Source organism: Ricinus communis, chromosome 1, assembly GCF_019578655.1.
Source record: "Ricinus communis isolate WT05 ecotype wild-type chromosome 1, ASM1957865v1, whole genome shotgun sequence".
NCBI lineage: Eukaryota > Viridiplantae > Streptophyta > Magnoliopsida > Malpighiales > Euphorbiaceae > Ricinus > Ricinus communis.
In genome coordinates this window covers 27,510,984-27,524,441 of record NC_063256.1, presented here as the reverse complement: position 1 = coordinate 27,524,441, position 13,458 = coordinate 27,510,984, and the positions used below count along the sequence as shown (strand labels likewise).

At 35.1% G+C, this 13,458-nt stretch overlaps 1 non-coding gene across 1 annotated transcript; it reads right to left on the bottom strand.

Annotated features, from left to right (window-relative positions):
• Positions 1 to 13,060: 13,060 nt before the first annotated feature.
• LOC112534190 lies at positions 13,061 to 13,165 on the bottom strand. Its single transcript, XR_003078495.2, has one exon. It is a non-coding gene; the product is annotated as a small nucleolar RNA R71 (small nucleolar RNA).
• Positions 13,166 to 13,458: the final 293 nt, after the last annotated feature.

The window sequence follows — 13,458 nt, the reverse complement described above, 5'->3', positions numbered from 1 at the left end:
AGCCTAATGTTGCACCTTCAACTCAAGATGAAGAGTTAGTGTCGGAGGAGCTGATGATGAGGTTCATTACAAGTCTTGATGACAGATTCCAACAAACAGAGAGGATACTTGAAGATCAACAAGCCTCGATTAAGAACATAGAGCATCAAGTAGGCTTGATCTTTCAGTTACTAGCGGCAGAGCAATTGGAAACTCCATCAAACGCTGCTGAATCCGAGGAGCATTTGAGCGCCATCACTTTGCGTTCAGGTGAGAATTTTTCTGGTTTATCTATTATGTTTGACGATGATGCTTATGTGCAGGACGACTCTTTGAACATGGAGATAGAACCAGAAAAGGAAGAGGCAAACATGATCCCTCTGAAAGACTATCAAGGGAATGTCTGATTGATGATCTTTGAGTTGCGATTAGAGGAATTGTTGGTAGATTTTCCACAAGTCTCCTCGATGATGGAAGATGAGCACGAGTTGTCCAATGAAGAAGTCTTGGCAGAGCTCGAGTTTCTCCTAGCAAGTGAACCAAGCCAGGGATTGAAGAAAACCATCGACACTCCTGAAGAGATTGCCCAACCATCGATCCTTCCAATTGTTGAAACTCCGACTTTCAAATTGGAAGAGCCCTAGAAACATCATGACTACATCCAATTATACGAGGAGCGAGTCTTGCCTATCATATTGGCAGCTTGCTTGATAGTCGGGAAGAGGAAATTGACGATTATCCCTCTAAGCGGATATTTGAAGCCATTTGCTTGGAAGAAGGATGGATGGTCGTCGATCACGCCCGTTTGCCTTTCACCATGAGTCCAGCTAAAAAGACTCATCACATCAAAAAGAAGCGCTTTTGGGAGGCACCCCAATTTTTATCTTTAATTTCTAATTTTTTTTTTTTTTTTTTTTTACCTTTTGTTTTGAAACATTTTATTAGTTTTAGTTTTCATATTTTCAGTTTTGATTTTATTTCTTTATTTTATTATTTTGATTCTCTGAGGAGGCACTTTGAATTTCCACAACATCGGCCTCGATGGATGATCAGGCGATCCCTAGATCTTTTTATTTTTCCGTATTTATTTACTTTATTTTTCATACATGTCATGCACTTGGATTGTATTGCTTTTGTTCTCTTAGTTGAGCATTCCATGCGGGGTATCCATAACATTTTACACTGAGGACAGTGTGTTCTTTAAGTGTGGGGTGCTTATGGGTAAACCCTAATCTCTCATATGGATTTTTAATTGCTATGGCTAGGTGTTGTGTATTTTTAGGAGATGTTAGGACATTGTGTTTTTATGCACTTGAGTATGCTAATTTTGGTGATTGATGACTTGATTTATAGAATTGTAGTTACTTTTCTTTGTTGTTCATTGTCCTTGGAAAACAATTTATGGTGTTTTACACATCAACCTACGGGTTAAACCGGTGTTATTTAATTATTTTTCGAATTGTCGAATTTTAACTTAGAACGTTGATAATATCATATGCATGTGTTTCTTAAATAATGATTCAATTCGATGTTTGAACCAAGCGCACCTAATACCACACCCCGAAAGTGAGATTTTGAGCCAGTTGAGCATTCATTATACTTACGCTCTTTATATTTCTTGTTTGAGTGTGCATTGTACTTAACTTTGCTTCTAGAACTTGCTTTGTAATGCGTGTTGAAGTTACATGAATATTGCAAATACCATGAGATGATTTGGGCGATTTAGGATTCACCACATTTGACCAAAAGCCTACCACCTTATGTTTCCATTAGTTAGCCAATTTTTGAGCCTTAACCTTTTCTTCATAATCTACACCTATACACTTCAATTATACCATTCTTTACATTTATCTTTCCTTTACCCTTATGCTGGAATTTCTTTCTGTGATATATTCGACTTTATGTGGGATTAAAATGCTAGTTGCTATGTTGGTAAATTCACTAAATCTTTTTGATATTTTAAATGCTCCCCTTGATCCAATTTGTATTTGTTATTTATGTTTATTCGAGTTGTATGCAGCGGTCGCTAATAAGCTGCTAGTTCATTTCTTTAAAAAAAAAAAACAGAAAAAAAAAGAAGAGGAAGAAGAAAAAAAAATATAATAAACAAATCTCTTTAATTATTTATCTTTTTGAATTTTTGGACATCTTTTATTTATGTATTTATTTATTTTTTTTAGTTAGATATTTTAATTTATTTTTAGTTTGTTTTATTTTGAGATGATTTTATTTTATTGAACCTTTTATTAGATGTTGCTTGGGATGTGTTTATTCTTGAGTTTTGCAGGAGTTAGCCTACTCAATGCTCATACGCAATTTTGAGGACTAACATATCTTGGACTGTTAAAGCACACATCAAGGGCAGTATCCAGTAGACTATTTCTAGTTTTTATCTCTTTCTGTTGTCTTGTTTTTCTTTTAGTTTTCTAGCTTTTTGTGGACTCCTATAATTTGCTTCTTTATGCATATTTTATCTCCCTTTTTGGAGTGCCTACCTTATTTCACACTGAGGACAGTGCTTCTCTCAAGTGTGGGGTAGGTACCTTAGTTTTGTGTAGGTACCAATTTTGTTATCTCGAACCTCGGTAAGGATGGTATTCTATTGTTTTTATTTTGCTGTCATTTCCCTTATTGATTGAGTCCGTTCATTCTTATTACCCTTATCTTGAGTTTTGTTTTAATCGAGTAGTTGATGATTTTTCTCTTTTGAATGGATACCCTTATAGCTTTTATCGAATCTTGTTGAAAGAAGACAATGAACAAATCTCTTAATTTCAATCAAGCTAGGTAAAACTAGTGTTTTTCCTTAATTTTTTTATTTTACTTTATCTTGGATATAGAACACTGTTAATATTGATGCTTATTAGATTGATTGATTGTTTAAACTTTGGTTTGAGAATTCATGCAATTTTAATCCACTCAAATGGTGAGGTTTTTATGCTCCTTTTGTTTTTGATTAGAGAGCATTGTATAGAATTTTTGTTTCTAGAACTTGCTTTGTGATGACTTTTGAGATTACATGAATTTTTGATAGTCATGAGATGATTTGGACACTTAGGATTTACATAATTTGGCTAAAAGCCTAACCTTGTTTTTCCCTTAGTGAACCAATTTTAAGCCTTAGCCTTTTCTTTCATTGTAATTTACCTTTGACACTCATTTTATCACTTCTATTCATTCTACCATTGTTGCAGGAAATTATGTAATTTTATGCTGCATTTCATTTTGGATCAATTTGCATATATTCACTAAGTTGCTAGATTTTTCGTAGATGCTCCCTTCAATCCAAATGGTACATATCGTTTTACTACTTTTGATTGAGCATTGTATTACTTCATCCTGCGTTATCTGTTGTTGTAGGATTAGTTAAAAAAATAAATAAATATAATAATAATAAAAAAATAAAAATAATACATATATTTATAATTTTCTTTTAGTTCATTTTGAGCATCATCTTATTATTGGAGCAACTTAGTGTTCATTTTTGGTACAACATTTGATCTTTGGCTATTTTCTTGCATTACCTCTATAATTTTTTAGCAACTTTTAGTCTACTTTCCATATTTCTCCATACCCTACCTTAACCCCATTACAACCTGGCTCAAAACCCTTTGATCATGATTATTGATTATTTCACAGTAGTGGAGATTGGATCTATAAGCAAGCTTATGGTAAACACCTTTTTCTATATTTTTGAGTTGAGAGCTTAGCGATATTGTTTAACCTATATACACTTGTGTGTTTTGAGTGACATCGTGTAAGGCATGGTTCTCAAATTCTCAGTTTGGATGGTTTATCATTTTAATTTTAGTAGCTTTATTAACTTTGTTCTCTTTCTCAAGGATTTAGTGATTTGGGGATTTTGAGGAAATTCGTCACGGAGTTTTGAGACTTGTTTTGAGCTAACCTCCTGCAAAGTATTTGATTGAGTTATTTGGTATCTGTTTGAGGAGTGAGTTGTTGATTGCTTGAGGACAAGCAAACGCTTAAGTGTGGGGTAGTTTGATGTAGATGATTCTATGCATGTTTATTGACTGTTTGTCAGTCTTTTATTCGTGTATTTGAATCATATTTATTCCTGTTTGATCGTACTTTTGTATGTTTATGAGTTTTTCAGGTTTTCGGACTCCTTGATGGGAAAGTGATTGATTTTCGGGCAGAAACCAAGCTATGTGGATGATTAACGCATATTAGATGTTTGTCGAATTTGATTTCTTATTGGCGCGCATTTCGAGGCTTTTGCACGGGCAGTTGCACGGCCATGCAGCACGACCTCCCTTGCCCATTGCGAGGGCCATGGCACGGGCCATGCATATTTTCACGGGCTGCGGCACGGGCTATGGCACTTTTGCCTATAAGTAGGTGCACGCAAAATGAGACAGGGTTCCGCTTCTGATTTCTAGACTTCTCTACATGCGCGATCCCTCACTTCTACACCTCTGTTCTTGACATTTTGGAAGACCAACGTCATTTCAAAGGATTGATTTGGGAGATTCAAGCAAAGATTGAAGATTCTAGAGGATTGATCGAGACATCCGAGATCCATACTTGAGGCTGGTTTTAGAGTTGGCTCGCGACATTTCCACTCTGATTCGAGAGATGAGGGGTTACATGTTCCATTTCCTTTTCTGTTGTTTATTTCCTTTTGTATTTGTTTCTTTCATTATGAGTAGCTAGGGCTGCCGAACCCATTAGGGTTCACCTTTGTTGATGGATTTTGCTTAGTTATTAGGTTTTTATTTGCTATTCTTGTAATCTCCTTGCTGTTCAGTAATGAAATTTGATTCAGTTAATTTGAGACGTTGAATTAATTGTCTTTTAGGTTGTTTCTTGACATTGAGAAATGCTTGTTACAACTGGAATTTGAATAGTAAGAACTGGTAGTTAACACTTAGAGATAAGGTTAATTTACTCGCCGGATTAAGAATTAACAACTTTTAATAATTCTAAATCACGCTTAATGCTAATCTGTAATAATCTGATAGGAAGAGATTCCATTAGGTTAGTGCAGGTTTAGGAACTTGGTAATCTCGAGAGAGGAACCGAGTTCGATTCAGGATTTAGGCACTGGTAAGCAAGATTAGTAATTTATAAAATCAACCTTAGAATTCCATCACTTAGGTCCCCTTTAGGTTTGTTTCTCTTGTTGCAGTTGTCTTTCGATTGTTAGTTGTTGTTCATTTATTTATTTGCATTCATAGTCATTAGTTAATTAATTTAGACTTCTCACACCTTATTTCAGACTAGATAACATAGCGAACAGTAGTAACTTTAGGTTCACCCGATCTCCAGGGATACGACCTTGATACTCATTAGTGCTAGGCCGCATCGATAGGTTCATTGCCTTAGGTGTAGGCTGTATCAGTAGCCCATCATCTATCCCTGTCAAAACCAATTCTTCAAAATCATAGGTAGGGTATAAACCTTTGATTTCCAGCATACCCTGCATTTTGTTAAGATTGGGGCTCAAGCCACTCACAGTTTTATTGGTGGCAAGGGCAGTATCCCTCTTAGCCTGGTTTAGCATAAACTCATCAAAGTCCCAAGATTTTTGGGGTACTCCACATTTAGGTGGATCTTCTACATTACCATTGGTTGCGGTAGCAGTAGCAGCTGCAATGGCAGCAGCAGTCTCAGCGGCAACCACAGTTGGGTCAACAACAACAACAGTAGCTACGCAATGGGAGCAGTAGGTGGGCCTTAGTTTGCAGTCATTCTAGCCAAGATTTGTTAGATCTCTTCCCAAATCATACCCCTCAAATTGTCAATGACAGCGTTCTTGAGGATCTTAACATCTTGCTAATTAGCTCTCTCGTTGGCCATCCCTTTGATAGCTTTGCATCTTAGTCTCTTAAGGTGCTCTAACAAGCTCGGATTCTCAGAGAAATAGGCACTCTTTCCAATCTCCCACTATCCTGCCTCTTCCAGCCCATAAGAGAATCTATATGGCTAAAAAATAAGGGTTAGTATGATGCATGAGATGCATGATGCATGTGCAATGCGCAAAGAAAAAGGGGTCAAAAAACACAATAATATACATTTCATCCTTCCAACCTTATTACTCCGGCACACGGTTCATGGTAGGTCTTTCTTTCCTAGGATTTTAGGTTTGGGCTTTCTATCAATAGGGGATAGTAGGCCCGACCTGTATGCCATAAGCTCTCAAAGCAGATAAAACAAACAAGATAATGTTTCTCAGTATAAGTATAAAAGCCTGCATATTTTGGGCCTAGGGCCTGATTCTAATTCTTTTAGGCAGGGCCTTTAATACTTGGGCTTTAGACACTTATAAGGAGAAACATTTTATATAGCAAGCAATAGGGTTCCTAAGAGAGAATTCTACGGTCATTACCATGAGCTGAGTCTTGGGCAAGAATAAAAGGCTCCTACAGGTAAAAAGTGTTCTTCCTTGGCTCGTCTTCCCACTCAAGGGTCCATGTGACGAAGGAAATCCACTCATTACTTGTGAGTGATGGTAGGCTTGTATTGCAATTCTAGGGTTCGAGTGGAACCAAAGAACCACTAATCGATGCCATAGAGGCTATATGGACCAAAAGTGAATAGTGTGTGAAAATGGTATAGTGATGCAAGAATAATCTGTTAAATAATAAAATCAAATGCATATACTAGAATCAGGCTTTTCAACCTAATGGGGAATATGCTTACTAATCAGTGAGACTACCGTGGAGATAAGAGTCGCCACCGGGACACTTTTTTACTAATGAGTGGCGTTTCTCAAATTTCATAAGGAAGCTTATGCCACAAAATCCAGAGATGGATTCAAAAGTCAACTTCCTTATTTATTTATATTAGTCTTTAATTTTATTATTTAATAAGTTATTTCCTAAAAACACAAGCAGTTCATACACAGGCATACCAAATAACACACATAATTTACCTAGGTCTAGCCCATTTTATTCAAGCCCAGCCTGCATTAGAGTTGTTAATCTAATCTAACTTACTAATTAATTATGTATATAGCCCATTTAGTCTAGCCCTAATTACAAGTTATGCTTTTGATTTATAATCTTTAGGCCTAATGCACTACTTATTATGATGAAGCTTATTTTGGGTGAACCTATTTCTAGTTTAGCCCAATCCTAGCTAAAACATACTAATGCCCATTAAGTCTACTTCAATTTTAAAGTTTATGCCTAATTAATGTTTAATTAGCCTATTGGACTATAATTTTCATGTTAGGTCCAATTTTAACCCTAAGTCTATATGTCCATTTTTTAATTAGGCAGTCATGTTACAATTATTTATTATACATCAAGCCATGAAATAAACAAAAATAAAGAGCATAAATCTGAACCTAACTATTACAACTCGGCCTACAACTAAAATTGCAAAGAAAAAGCCTTAAGATCCAATACAATACACAAAATCGATGAAAATACATCAAAACTCATGAAAAGCTAAAAATTGGGACAAAAAGGTAGAGCCGATCGACATTAGACATAATGCAGAGCCAATTAGCTCTACATTTAGTTGATCGGCAATAGGGTATCCAGGCTGACCTTTTTGACTTTCAGTCTGTTCCTAGCGTCCCTAGAGCCAATTTAAATGCACAGAAGGTGAAAAATAATTAGAATGTGAAAAAAATAAAAGAAAAGAAATAGAAATAACCGAAATCAATCGATTGAATCAGAAACCCTTAAAAATAATACAAAATCCTAGAAACTAAAAAAAAATACAATAAACAAAGATAGTGGATTAATCATATAATCCTAATAAACATATTTAATTACAAAATCATAATGAAAATAGAAATCTAATCATATAATCCTATGCATATGTTTAATCATATTCAAAACCTTAATATTGGCAATATTATCATATTCAAAAGCTTAATGTTCTTATTATCATGTTTCAAAAACCAATAAATGAATAACATGTAGATTCATAAGAAACCCTAATCTAACCATATTAATTATAAAAATAGATAATAAAAGTAACCTTAATCATGTTTGTAAGGAAAAACATAAAAAAATATAATAAAAAAACAAGAAAACTAGTTTAGGATGATGTTAATGATGATGTTAATGATGATGGATGCACGTAGTTGATGGTTCTTCGAGTCTCATGTGATAAAGATGCAGTTGAATCAAAAGACTGGTAGGGAATCCAGTGCTGGATGTAGTGTTGAAAAAGCTTCTGTCGACTTAAAAAAAAATTCCAAAAATTGTTCTTTCTTTAGTGGCCTTCATTCTTCAGTGGCCTAAATCCTCTGCCTAATACTGAAAAATAATTTCCTTTTAAAAAAAAATCCTAGGCACCTCTTCCTATTTATAAAGGTAGGGTTTCAAAGGAAACCCTAGAGAGGAGATAATTTTTTTTATTTTTTAAAAAGGATGATAAATATCCAAATTTAATTCTTTACAATTTGAATAATTATCATTAAAAAATTCATTCTTATCGTCAAACCCCATTTAGATTCTGTATCTGAACATAAAATCATCACGAAAAATGATATGGAAGTGAAATAAACCCTAATCGGCACGTAGAGCCGATTGGCTCTACACAAGGGAAGTTTAAGAAAAGTTTGCAATTAGGTTCCTAAAGTGAAATCCATCATTTTGGCCCTTAAACTTGATTTGTTTGGACAATTGATGTGCATAGTTTTACACATGTTTGCTTGCATATTATTGTACATTTTCTTAGCATTTATTGTGTTTTATTCCAAGATCACTCGTGTTTTGTCCTTTTGTATTCCAGGAGATTTTATAGGTCCATTATTAGTGTTCGAGCAAGTCTGGATCAATTCCGAGTGAAAACGGATGTAATCAGAGGCGCTTGAACTTGGGTTGACTTTTGGGAAGTCAACACGGCCCGTGTTGGAGCCTGTGCAGAAATTCCAGGCTGTGTAGCTTAAGCACTTTGAAGCAACATGCTTTCCAAGGGTAACATGCCCTAGAAACACGGGCCAGAACACGCCCTTGCTCAATTTAATTTATTCTGCCATTTGGAGACCAACACAACCCAGACATGGCCCGTGTTGAGGGACATGGACTGAGAACTCGCTCGTATTTGCACATAGTATAAATTGAATGAGCCAAAAAGAGAAAGCAGATTGGCAATTTTGACTCTTCATATTCCCCAGTAATTTTGCTATACGCATTTCAGACATTTCAAGGCGGATTCCAGGAGACTAATTGTAACACCCCCATTACATGCTAACCAATAGACATTAGCCAGAAAACATACAAGCGTCTTAGACTATATACTACATGTAGATAGGTCAATATGCAGATTGTTAAGAATCAAGACACAAGGTTATTAACATATAAACATATGATTATACTTAAACATCATTTAACAAGTATTCAAAACATCTTCTTATGCCTTACAAGGCACACTTCTATATACATCACATAATCGCATACAAAATGCATCGGAGGAGACTCCACAAAACCCGGCCCAACTGTGGGCGCTAAAAGCTAGACTTCGGATACAAGCAACGGATGCACTACTATTTACAAACCTGGAAAGAAAAATTTTGGAGAGGGGTGAGCCTCCAGCTTAGTAAATAAATAATCAACATAATCTATATCACATACACTTAATACAATTTCCACCCAATCACAAAACTTACAATGATTCATAGTTTAGGTATAAATTCATACTATTCTACTCAATTCAATACAACCATCATAGAAGAAATACAATTCAACAATTATGGTTAGTTCTCACGGCTTGTGGATCCCCTTTAATGTGCTGCTCCGCCTCATCCTCACCCATCGCACACGTAAGCTGCTCTGCCTCATCCTCACATTATACACTTTTATAGCCTCTCTAGGCTTTACCCTCCCAAGGCTTTATATATATATATTTTTTTCACAGGGGAATCCACCATTCACATTCACATGCACATATGCACTTAACATCACAATTCAATCATTTCACTTATATCATATTCAAGCAATAACAATTGTTCCACTCAACACCAATCATTTCCATCTCATTCATTCAAACACAACACAATATTAAGCAAACACAACCATTCGTAGAACATTTGATTAAATATATGGATATAGCAAATATTAACTATTTACTTACTCAAAATACACTTATTCCTTTAGCATATAAAACCTCCTTTCTCCACAACTTCCTTTCCAGGCCTTTGAGTACCTGTCAACACATTCATCAATTCACATTTCATGCATATTCCAAATATTCATGTAAATGCTAGTTCTAATGCATTACAAGATCATCCCCTCTCTAATTCATATTAACTCTTCCTCTAAGACTCTCAATTACTGTTTTAATATCATAGAAACATTTTCCATCTAGTTAAATACCAATTTAACTTAAATTAATATCAAATAAATTGCATAAAACTAATCTCCAACATCTCTGTTTTCTAGACAGAATTTAGTACCAAGGTATATTTATTGCTGGGAAAAATTGGCTTAATACAAAAATCTCATATTAAATAAACATATCCGTCTATGCGTCTAGTTTTATCTCCGAAAAGAATTACTCAATTCCGACTTCTATAGATTTAATTATCTTCAAATTACTGAGCAAGGGTCATACGGCTAGTTGTACCCGAGCAGAAATCTGTTTGCTCAATTTAAGCAACCAAAACGGCAAAAATAGCGAAATCACAAAACTACAAAGTTATAGAGGACTCTTCAAAATTTCCATAGACACCAATTAAGCTTAATTTGGACTCATATAACCCATGTTATGCCTAAAATACAGAACATCAAGGTTGCTGGAATTTTGACAGTTTTCTATCTTGACATACTTAAACTTAAATCAAGCTTAATCTCTATGAAATCATTCAATACTCTACTAATTCATGATAATCAGACCTTTAATTAATTAATGAAAGCATCAATTGAAGTTTCTCCAATTTGTAATCAAGAACCCTAATGACAAATTAATAATACTCAAGTAACAACTCACCAATTTCAGCTTTTGGGTTGCTAATATGCTTAAATCCTTTAGCTTTAGCTTGGCTCCTTCAATAGTTGGCAAAATCCTATCTTAATCTTAAGTTTTTCTAGGTATTCCACTCCTCTCTCTTATTCCAAATTTTGTGTTTTTTGGCCATGTACGAATTTTAGAGAAATGAAGAGGTAAAATGAGCTTGCTCATGGTTCCAATTTCCAAGATTCATCTCTCAATGCCACCACCTACTTAAACTAGTTTTATCATCCTAAATTAATTCTTACTAACCATATATAGGTACTAACTTTTAATTGTATCTTTTAAGTCCAATCTATTTACCCAACCTTCAACTATTGGTTCAATTAAGTCTTAAGGCTTAATACACATAACCCAAGTACTTAATCAACTTATCTAAATTAATAATCTAATATCATGCTTCTTATTCTCTACTTATAATTAATATATATCTGTTCTCATAAAATAAAAATATTATTGATATACCATCATATGCCCAATGATTAAATGTAAATACACATAACATGGATGATGAGAAAATGTAGGCGTTACACTGATTCCACCTTTTTATGTCAGATTCGTGACTCTTGAGATTGGATTGAAGATTGAAGAGGTAATTTTGGAGATCATTTGCAGTGTAGATCAAGTCTTTGAGTTGTTCATTCAATTCTAGGAAAAGGGTGTGTATGTTTTAATTTCTTTATTCTTCCATTATAATTGAATTCCTATTTATTTTAGACATGAACATGTGTAGCTAGATTGATTGAACCCTTGGGGTTTCTTGCTATGTTGGCTTTGTAGTGAATTCTTAAGATTGTTTGAGTTTCTGTTCTTGTATTCTTTTTGCAATTAATAATGAAATTCCAATTTTGGTTACATTGAATGCATTGATTAGTATTCATAGAATTCTTTTAGCAATTGAGAAATTCTAATTGAGTTTGAAAGTTTGGTTGCAAGAACAAGTTAATCTTCACCTAGAGATAAGGTTAATTAATTTGCCAGATTAAGAATTAACAAAGCTTAATAGAGGTGGATTAAAGCTTAAGGCTAACTTAATAATCAATTGTTAGGAAGAGATTCCAACTTTAGGTTCTTAGGTTTAGGAATTCAGTTGTCTCGAGAGGGAAACCGAATTCAGTTCAGAATCCGTCCATAGGTAGCATAATTGGACTCAGCAATCTGTTATCCTTTGTTTGGTTACCAAATAGTCTAGGTCATCTTTGGGTTTGCTTTTTTGTCTTGATTATTCTCTTTGCTCATTCATTCTGGCATTACACTTAGAATTTAGTTTTTAGTCATTAGAAAATTTAGTAACCTCCATTATTAATTTTAGGCTAGATAACAAGGAATGAAATAGCAACTCTAGGATTTCACTTTCCTGAGGGATATGATATTTTTAATACTTGCCGTTGTGCTAAGCTGCATCGATAGGTTCATTGCCTTAGTTGTAGTTGCATAAGTAAGCCATCAAGTTTTTGGCGCCGTTGTCGGGAAACCTTTGTTTGAATACTAGAGTGAAATTTGCTATTTGTTACTTTAGTCATTTCTTTTTCTATTTCTATCATTTCTTTTTATTTAGTTATTCATTTATTTATTTGTTTGGGTTGTTGTTGCCTTCTTTATTTCAGGTAGTTTATGACCACAAGTTCTAATCCTACACTAGTAGACCCTCTGCCCGAACCAGAGCGATCCCTCAGGCAGCTAAGGAAGTGATTAGACATGGAGGAGGAGGAGCAAATTGAGATTCCTGTCCATACACCAGTAAATATGGGAGACGGCAACAACAATGTCGCTGAAGCAAACAAGATGATGTACAAGTTTGCTAGACCTTCTCTGGAGAGGACGCACACTAGTATATTGAGGTCACCTGTTGTAGCGAATAATTTTAAAATTAAGCAAATGTCATTCAAATGGTGCGGCAAAGTGTATAGTTTGGGGCTTGCCCAGTGAAGATCCTAACACCCATATTGCAAACTTCTTGGAGATTTGTGACACCTTTAAGATAAATGGAACTATCGATGATGCGATTCTACTTAGTCTGTTTCCATTTTCCTTGAAGGATAGAGCGAAGGGATTGCTACAGTCCCTACCAGCCAACATCATCACCACCTGGAATTATTTGGATGAGAAATTTCTTTATAAGTACTTTCCTTCTGCTAAGATTGCAAAAATGCATAATGATATTTCTTTTTGTGCAGTTTGATGATGAGAGCATGTATGATGCGTGGGAGAGGTACAATGACTTGTTGAGATGTTGCCCATACCACGGTTTGCCATTATGGATGCAGGTGCAGACTTTTTTACAATGGCTTGAACTCAGCCACGAGACAGTTGTTGGATGCAGTTGTAGGTGGGGCCATAAATAGTAAGACGCTAAAGCAAGCCCATAACTTAATTAAGGAGATGGCCATAAACACATATCAGTGGCAGTCTTCTAGGACTAGGCCAGGACAGCAAGGAGTGGTGAATCAGGTAGATTCTACATCAGCCTTGGTAGAGCTTTTGGCCAAGAAGATCGACCGGCTCTAAATGCCAGTCCATACAGTATAGCTTGGCTTCGAGTTT